This window comes from Rhineura floridana, chromosome 1 (assembly GCF_030035675.1).
Source record: "Rhineura floridana isolate rRhiFlo1 chromosome 1, rRhiFlo1.hap2, whole genome shotgun sequence".
Taxonomy (NCBI): Eukaryota; Metazoa; Chordata; class Lepidosauria; order Squamata; family Rhineuridae; genus Rhineura; species Rhineura floridana.
In genome coordinates this window covers 210,179,427-210,189,423 of record NC_084480.1, presented here as the reverse complement: position 1 = coordinate 210,189,423, position 9,997 = coordinate 210,179,427, and the positions used below count along the sequence as shown (strand labels likewise).

General features: G+C 40.9%; 1 long non-coding RNA gene across 1 annotated transcript; it reads right to left on the bottom strand.

Moving 5' to 3' along the window:
- Positions 1 to 84: 84 nt before the first annotated feature.
- On the bottom strand, positions 85 to 3,874 carry LOC133367542 (uncharacterized). The gene is made up of 3 exons (XR_009758569.1): positions 3,791 to 3,874; positions 1,788 to 1,932; positions 85 to 150 (listed from the first exon to the last, which is right to left on the bottom strand). It is a non-coding gene; the product is annotated as an uncharacterized LOC133367542 (long non-coding RNA).
- Between the last annotated feature and the right edge of the window lie 6,123 nt (positions 3,875 to 9,997).

The window sequence follows — 9,997 nt, the reverse complement described above, 5'->3', positions numbered from 1 at the left end:
GGTGGTTTACCATTGCCTTCCTCTGAGGCTGAGAGGCAGAGACTAGCCCAAGGTCATCCAGTGAGCTTCATGGCTGTGTGGGGATTCAAACCGTCGTAGTCCAACACTTTAACCACTATGCCACACTGGGTCTCGGTCGACAAGTGGAACCTGCAGCAAAATAGAGTGCTGTTGTATGGTGTTCCAGTCAGCCATGCCGTCTTCCAGAATACTCCATTTCATTCCTCCTCTCCAAGTTTTCAATCCCTAGCCCCAAACACTCAGCATTCAGTAGCCTCTGAGTATGCTTAGTCCTCACTGGGCTATTTTGGGGAAACTTTTGCCCTCTTGATCAAAATTGTAAAGGCCCCCAGAGCATGCTGATACCTTCCTCTTGTTTCTCATTGGCCCTGTTTGGCTGACAATCCTCTCTGAACTCACCAGCTGAGTTTGCTGTTGGAGTGAATGATGCTTCTACTGTGTAAAATGAACCTGGATGAACCATGTCTTTGTATGTTGTCAATAACTTCTAAGATTTCATAGTGACTTTCACTGGTCATGTAAAGAAAGTGCTTTCTTGTTCTGTTACTGTTTGAGCAACATTTTTATACAAAAATGGGATAAGGTATTAGGAAAATAGACAGTGATCAGTCTGCTAGTGAAAATAGTTTAGCTGCTTGGCATAATAGTTCAGTAGCTTGATTTAATTGTCATATGATTTGCTGCTCACCAGCAGGTGTCAGTATGAGCATTTAAGGTACTTTGTGAATTGGAGATGTACTTATCTGCATTTAGACAGTTCCAACATTCCAGCCTTCAAACATTACTTACAAGCAAGTCCCATTTTAGCTTCCTTTTAAGACCTCTTTCTCCAGCTTTTTGTTACTGTTGTTGCTTGAAATAATCTAAGATAAGACTTGTCTGCTACCACTAACTTTTGTCTTCACTTAAATGGGGAGAGTTAAGCAGCATTCTATCTATTTATTATTTGATTTATATCCGGCCCTTCCTCCAACAGGAGCCCAGAGCGGCAAACAAAAGCACTAAAAACACTTTAAAACATCATAAAAACAAACTTTAAAATACATTGAAACAAAACATCTTTTAAAACATTTTTTTAAAGTTTTCAAGACATCTTTTTAAAAAAAGTTAAAAACATTGTTTTTTTTTTTAAGGTTTTAAAACATATTAAAAAGCAATTCCAACACACTCAAACTGAGATAAGGTCTCAACTTAAAAGGCTTGTTGAAAGAAGAAGGTCTTCAATAGGTGCCGAAAAGATAATAGAGATGGCGCCTGTCTAATATTTAAGGGTAGGAAATTCCACAGGGTAGGTGCCGCCACACTAAAGGTCCGTTTCCTATATTGTACAGAATGGTCCTCCTGATAAGATGGTATCTGCAGGAGGCCCTCACCACTTTCTAGACCTTGAGTGAGAGGTCTTAAGGAGGAAAAAAAGAAGAAGAAAGGTATGATCCATATTTAAACTTGTTTAAAGAAGCAGGACCCAATCTCTTACTGCGTGGCTTGGTAGACTGGGGCCAGTCAAGGGAGTCTCTGAGAGCTATTTCACACATGATGCAGAATGATGTACTAAACTGAGGTGTTAGTCTTCTGGACAGTATCTTTTCAGCCTGCACTGTGTGAGTATACAGTTGTGTATATACGTATATGAATGCTACCCCAAACAAAAAGCTCCCTGCATGTAGTAAATGAGCACATTAGGGAGAGGGCTTTGTTAACCCTTCCTCCCTGATGTGTTTGTTTTCTATATGCAGGGAAGCATTCAAAAGTACAGTTCCCCCTACCTGCAGTCTGCAGTGGTATAGCCCATGGACTCTGCCAACTGCCTCCTCTGTGTGAACTGTTCTCCAACCCTCTGGAACAGGAGGGGAGGTTCCATTGTGCTGGCAGAAGTCATGCATTGACAAGATGATTTTATTGGATACAACCCTATGTACATGGGATCAACAGGCTTCATTAAGTGCATGACATGTGTGACATAATGTGTGAAGCAAACATACGTCTACATGCTTTCCTGCAAACCTCCCACATTAAAACAAAACAAGCTGGAAGAATTTCAGAAATCAGATTTTTTTAAATTTAAAAATGCATATCCTGCTTACAAGCAGCTTACAATCTCCAATAAAAACCAACTCCACCTGATAATAAAATGTAATTCAACATACAGTACTGCTAACAATAAGCCAGCATAAAAAGTGAAGTACAGAAAAAGAATATAAAAAATTACAGGTCATAAAAAACTATGAAAATGTAAAAACCAACAAGAATTAAAATTGCAGAAATAAAGACATGCATGTTTTCCTGTTATTTTTTTCTTTATTTTTTTTCTTTACTACCCTTCCTGTCCCAGAAGCCCAGGGCAGTTCGCAACATAATAAAATATAACCACCTCAAAACAATAATTAAAGCACCTAAAATGCACTTATAAAAACAAAGAACATAGTGCAGCATATAATAATATTAAACATTTTTAGACTCCAGATTCCATTTATGTCCCAAAAATCTGAACAAACAAATGTGTCTTCGGTTAGTTGTGATCCCATCTTGCTGTCCCACTTAACAACTTGGCAGCTACATTCTGCAGCAACTTAACTTCTGGAACATCTTTAATTGTAGCCCCACATAGAGTAGTGCAACTGTGAGGTTGTTAGAAAATGGATTAGTGATGCCAGGCTCTCCCAGTCCAGGGACAGCCATAACTGGGCCCAGACCCTTCTCATCACTGGAGCCACCTGGGCCGTTTGGAGTACTTCCAAGCTGCATACCTGTTCCTTCAGGGTATTGCAACCCCATACAGAACAAGCAGTCTCCTATATTTCTGGACCCAAGAACCACTTACCCACAGCAACTTAATCTTGTTAGGATTCAGTCTCATTTTATTGGCTCTCTTCAAGCCCATCACTGCCTACACACACTGATCCAGCACCTGCATAGCCTCTCCTAAGATCATACTGTACCAGAAAGAGAGGCAATACAAGCATGGAGAAGAGCTGCAGTGTGGGATCTCACATTATCTAAGAGATACAGCAGCCTTTCCCAACCTTTGGGTCCCCAGATGTTGCTGGACTACAATCCCCATCAGTCGCAGCCAGCATGGCCAATGATCAGGAATTATGAGAACTATAGCCAGCAGCGTCTGGGGACCCAAAGGCTGAGGTGCAGGAAGGATCCGGTGACTCCTATACCACAAAAGTAACATAACAGGAGTTATTAGTTTGCTGATTTAGATTATCAGTAGGCATGCTATACACATTTTTCCAGCAAGAATTGGGTAATTGAACTATAATGGCACCAATGTCCCTGCTATATAGAGTTTCCTTTGAATTACCCATTTTAAGATGAAAGCAATTTTACTACATGTCATTCTTCTTACCCAGAATGTCTTCTTTGTTAGGATCACATAGAAAAGGTCTAATTTGTCCCAGAGGCACATTCTGGTTATAGTTGATATCCCATTGTATAAATGACCTTTTTAGTCCGATATCATAATGGGTTTTGTTTTGGGGTGCTTCTTTCTTTTCTTTTCCTGAAAACAGAATATGGCTTGTATCCCATCTAAAGAATGCTTTCAATCTCATGAACAATTTGTCTGGGCCAAAGTCTTATCTACAGAAAGTCTGATTCAGCCTCAGGGACTTTAGACTACATGTTCTTGTTGTGTTTCCTTCTTTTAAAAAATACATATATGTGCCTTGTTAAAAAACACTCCTGCCCCCATCTAGGAACAATACAACACTCACATCATTTCCTGAAAAAATGTAGAGTTGGAAGGCAATTATCTACTTACCAAACAAGCTAAAACAACAGTTCCTGATATTCTTCTGAAATATTTCAACTTCCCAAGAATCCGGAAAAAATAGTTCCATGAGACGTTGCTATGAAAGAAGGTATGACATTTCAGTTTCCTTCACTTGGAATTTGACATCTCAGAGTAATAAATTACCATGTATTTGGCACTGTTGGGAGGAGATATCGGGTGAGGTGGGGGTGGAGAGAGTAATGGGACATTATTTGTCTTCAGTGCAGGGACAATGAACTGTTTGTATATGTTTCTCTTGTATGGTGATAGGCATAGCTTCTTTCTTGGTGGCCTTTGAGCAAGATAATCTTAACTGTCAGTAGGAGAAGCAGGAACCACACAATGTGACCATTTAAGAGCAATATAACACCCATCTTCCATTTTGTCCTATTGAGGTGAGGAAAACTACAATAAGAAGACAACTGGTTTTGTGGTGGTTTCTGTGACGTCCTTCCCCAGCACCACCTGTGAAGCTCTCACTTTGTGGCTACCAGCAGACAGGAACGTCAGGTTTATTCTTACCTTTCACCGCACTAGCACAGATCTCAGAAGATCCCCCTGCTAGGCCTTACTACCCAACACTCTGTATCTCTTATAACCTTTAGACTGTGCCTTAGTCTCTGCCAGGCTATCTCGATACCTTGTGTCTATGGGTATAGGTAATTCCCAAACCCCCCTGCAGCCTCTTGACTCTGAAGCTTACAACCCTGGGTTTCTCTGTGGTACTGGATACAATATCTTTTCCTCCACCGCTGCCACCATTTGATACAACTGTTCAGCCTTGGTTACTTGCTATCCCCCCTGGTTTGTGTTTCCCAGCTGAAGGAATCAGGCTTTTGTTTAACCAAGAAAAATTTATTTAGTATTAGAAATAACAGTATTACTTAAGGAATGTTTCACAAGCGTATGGTTTCATCTATATTCTGTTATGTACTTGACTTCTTACTAATTGCCTCCGACTCACTCTCAACAACAACAACAACCTCCAAACACCACCTTACAGCCACCACCTCAATTCACCACCAAACCTCCATCCAGATTCAACTGTCATTCTTCCATTTATACTCCCAGCCATTCAAACGCTCAGCCAACCATTCAGCATTCTACTGCTCACGTACTCCCCCTCCTCTTTCACTCCACTTACCATATATCTTCTATATAACCAGCATTTACCATATTTACAATATAAGCAGGAACATCACAGTTTCCTCTCAAGCAGTTCAACAGCATTCCCTCTGTGATTTTCTAAACTGGGGCAGGGGAACTGATGGCCTTTCAGATGTTGTTGGACTCTATCTGACTTGCTGCCCCAAGCAGCATGACAACCGGTCAGGAGCGATGGCAGTTGTAGTCCAGCAATAGTTGGAGGCCTACAAGTTCCCACATCGTTACAGAGAAAAATAGCATAACGTGGTACAGAGATTGCTTTTACAGACTCAATACGGCATGTCAGTCGTGAGAGTTTATTGATTCATTATTCATATTGCAATGTATGTAATATAGTGGTTGTACAGTGGACATTCAGATGCAGTATAAGGTTGGTTTGCAAATAAGCCTGCTTTATAGTGAGCTAATCGGCTTTTCTGCTTCCTCATTAGCAGTTTCTTTTCATATCTACGGAGGATACCTTTGCTAGACTGACATCCAAGAAAGAGACAGGGTCAGATTAGTTTAGTGGTTATTTGGTTTTTGTGGGTTCCATTGCTGCGTTTTGCTTAACATGTTGTTCTCAAGCCATGGGCATCTCTAGAGCTTGCCACTGTAATTGGCACTAATTGGCTCCTTTTGCTGGCAGAGGGTTAGACAAATGAGGATTGAAAGAGTGAACACCTTGTTTGCTGGAGATGGTTTTTTAAGGTCATGTTTGACTCATTTAGCGTTGCTTCAAACATTTTGCTTGTCCTACATCGAAAGCACTTCAGTATAGAACATGGGGGGGGCAGACTTTGGCTTGGGTGCCACCACAAGTAGCAGTATTTAAAATATTCTGAGTCTTTATTAGTAGAGCATTATTTTTATTGAGCGGTATTGTTCTCTGGCCTTTTCTTAATATCAGCTTCCTGGCTAGTTTGGGTGGAGAGGTTTTCATTGAATTACCCACAATGGCTATATATATATATTTTAAAAAAATAGTGATTACAGTTTAAAACTCTTGCTATACACTAGATAATAAAAATAAAAAATTTAAAAATGTTCCACTACTTTGTACGCTGAACACGATTGTGCTGCTTTCCAAATTTTTGCAGTTCCCTTCCAATCCCCAAACTCTTTTGCAAACTAATGAAATATTTTTGTTGCTGTTTATCTAAATATTCAAGCACTCCACCATTCTAACCCCATGCGAAATCCATTAGTAAACACTGGAAACACTACCAGCCTTGCTATAGGCCAACAGTTTCAAACTTTCTAGCTTCCATATAGACATCTATGCCAAGGAACTCCTGCACATCTGTCATGATATCATTTTTTAAATTAAAAGATGGCTAATATTGCCATAGGCACTTTGCATGTTACAGAGGGTTCTAGGAAGTATTTGGGGGGTATAAACTCAGTTCCTATTCAGCCTCCTCACCATTGCTCCATATAAACTGAGAATTTACCTTTGGACTACACCACTATTCCCGTGACTCCATGTTTTGGAGTATGATTGCTAATGGTGGGCAAAGTGTACTTCATGGAAGCTTGACTGTCATTACTGATCTTCTCAGTGAAGGACCCCTGGCCCTGATAAGCTTCCAAGGAACCTCAGATCACAAGTTGAGAACCACTGCTATAGACATTTGTGAGGAGAGGAATGCTCCTCAGTTAATTTTCCTTAAACTCAATGAAAACTGCTCCATTTCCAGCCTTCCCCATCAAAGTCTTTTATTATCTTGCAAAAGAAGTAGTGTACAGCTCTTTTTCATTTCTTTTAAAAGAACTCGGCTGTTCAACCTCTGATTTAGAGCATGTTGAAAGAAAACACAGTCAGACAGTCAGAGTAAATGAGGAATGTCAGAACTCAGAGGGCTACGTTGTTTAGCCTGAAGGGCAGCTGGAAACTAAAATGAATGAAGCAAGGTAAAGGCCTGGATCAATAACTGCTCAGGGTAAGATGTCCCAAGGGTGAGCATACAAAGACGACTGTAGTACTCTCAGCCATTTTCTCGGTCATACCACTATCACGCTTTCTGGTGAAATAGGAGGCCAACCACAGTCCTGAACCAAAGGTGTCCTAAAGGAGGTTTCATTTCTCTCAGAGCAAAGGCTGAACTTGTAGCCACTGCCAACAGCTTGTGTTCAAACCAAGCCATAAAGAGAGAAAAAGGAAAAGCACAAGAACACCCCAACCCACCTATGTGTAATTAAACTAAATAACTAAAACAAGTTGGCACTTTTGGTACCCTGAGGAGTTTTCTGTTTTTGAGTCTCAGCTGCGGTAATGCGTAGGACCCGCAAGACAGTGAACCTTGCCAACCGGATGGGCATGCTGTCCTCTAATTGGGCTCAGTCTGCTCCCATGTCTGGCCTCCGGATGACAAGCATAGCAGTCCCCCTCGAACACAGCCTTCTCAAAATTGTCACCACCAAATGAACCACTGTCCTTAACTGAAATATCTTGGGTGAGGAAAAACTAAAATAAAAAGGGTATTTTTCTTTTTCCATCCCTGCCTCCCCCCACTTCCTCCTTTCCAGAGTTTGTCATTCTATCACACCTATCAACAGTGTCAGCCTCAAGACATTTTAGCACCTTGCATCAGGTACCAAAACCCTCTGAAATGGCATATTGTCCCCTACATACTTTAAAAGTGGCCATGCTTTTTCCCCACCCTCAGTAAAACTCCTTGAAAACTGAATACATTCAAGGTAGACGCTGAAAAAAGTAAGGGTCCACACAGGCCACAGCAGTGGTGTAGTTTAGACTCTGGATTTACATTGTCTTATGCTCCCCCCACCCCACCTTCTTTGGGGGCCCTCCTGCTAATTCTTCCGAGTGGGGCCTTGGACTTCTGCCCCCAAGTCCTACTCTGATGGGACCACTGGCTCACAGTCATCCACACCACTCTTCCAAATGAATGAATAATAGAATCTCATAGCTGGCATAAAAAAAACAGAGTGTATATCCTGCTGTGGGTAAGGGTAAAGCAGAGTTGCAAACTATTAATGCTCCATGTTCTTCCCGCCGTCGACTTGAGTAAGCAGAAGTCTGCTGGAATGAAGATCCTGTCATCTATTATTGGGGGGCAGTATATTATTGGCATGTATTAATAAAGAGAGAATGTGTGTGAATGTGGACTCATAACAACTTTTTGATCAACTAAAACTGAAAAGTATCATGAAGGAAGAGGCCACATAGAAGATCTAAACAATAACAAGAACTTTACTATAACTAATTATATACAGAGAACAAGGCCCACAGCATGGTGCTGCTTGTGTGGCAGGCCTGGAACTGAAACTGCCACAGCCTAGGGCTGAGTCAGCAGTTCCTGGTATGGCAAGCCTGGAGGGCCAATACACTACACCTCTTCCCCCTAGATTTCATAGTCCTGAAGATATTTATTTATTTATTTATTATTTTATTACATTTTATTACATTTTACTTGGGACAAGCCCTGGTGCGGGTCGATAGATGACAATTTTGCATTGAAGCTGATAGTGCATCAGCACTATCAGATGACTTAGATTTTCTTGATTTCTTGATTTCTTGAGCAAATATAAAATTATTTGCTTACAAGAAACTTGGATCACCTCTGCTGAAGATCAACTCCTTCCTAACTATCAATCTTTCTTAATGACGGCCGTAAAACCCTTTGGAAAAGGTCGCCCAAAAGGAGGCCTAGCAACCTTAATATCAAGTATGTACTCATCCAAAGTAGATATTCTTCCAACCCCTCTATCCCATACAATATTGGCCCTCAGGATTAGGGATATAATGGATGAGAACCTGATTTGCATCAATGTCTATATTCCTCCAACAGATGCTCTAGTTTCAGAGGACAACAATGTGTGGGGCAAACTGAATGAAACCCTTAATCAGTTCGAAGATTTATATCCAAATGATTCCCTCCTCTTAAGTGGGGACTTTAACGCTAGAATTGGGAATCCACGGCAGATCAGTATCAATGCATCGAACTGGGCTCCAGAGGGTCAAAATACCATCCAATTTAGATCTCTTCAAGACTGCAAGACAAACAAACAGGGCCCGTGCTTATTAGAATTAGTGTTAAAACACTCCTTAGTAATATTAAATGGTTCCCCAGTAGATTCCTCCCAGGGCTCCGCTACTTATAGATCTGCACTGGGGACAAGTTTAATTGATTACATGATCACATCTCAAACATTGCTGTCAGCTATTGCCGATTTCAAAGTCGTATATAGACCTGAGAGCGACCATTTCCCTCTTCATTTAAACCTAATGCATTTTAATTCTGTTAAGTTTCCATCACCCCACATGGAATACCCTAGTCCATTGAGAAGGATTCTCTGGTCTGAGGATAGGAAGAATCAGATAGCATCCCAACTTAGCTCTAACCCATATCAAATGATACATCAGGGAATATTAGATGGATCACTCGATCCAATACTGGCATTTCATGACATACTCTCTTTGCTAAAACCCTTCCTGTCTCGGAAATCGCCAGTAACAAATAGATCATATTCACGCACAACATGGTATGATCAGGAATGTAGGTCGGTTAAAAGAAAACTTAAACAACACCTACGGCTAGCACACAAAAACCCAAGTGACCAAGCCCATGTAAATCTTTTCAAAACTACTGAAGTTAGGTACAAAAATTTGCTGAGACAGAAAAAACTAGATTTCACTATCCATCGATGGCAGAGATTAGCTGAAGCGATCTCGGCAAAACAAGAGCGTACTTTTTGGCAGCTAGTTAACTTAGGAATGGGAACATCTAGCCACAATATAATACAGCACATTACATCTTCTGACTGGTATAGTCACTTTGAGAGACTATACTCTTCTCTCTTACCCCCTCAAATTACATCTCCGGATTTAACTATCTCGTCCTTACCACAGTGGCCCCCTGTAGCCATCGAAGAAATTTCAGCCTTAATAAATTCGCTAAAAAATGGGAAATCTCCAGGCAATGATTTTCTGCCTCCGGAAATGTTTAAACATTTTCCTGAATGGTGGGCCCCTATTTTAGCTGTTATGTTTACTAGAATCAACGAGTCCGGAATAATCCCGGAAGG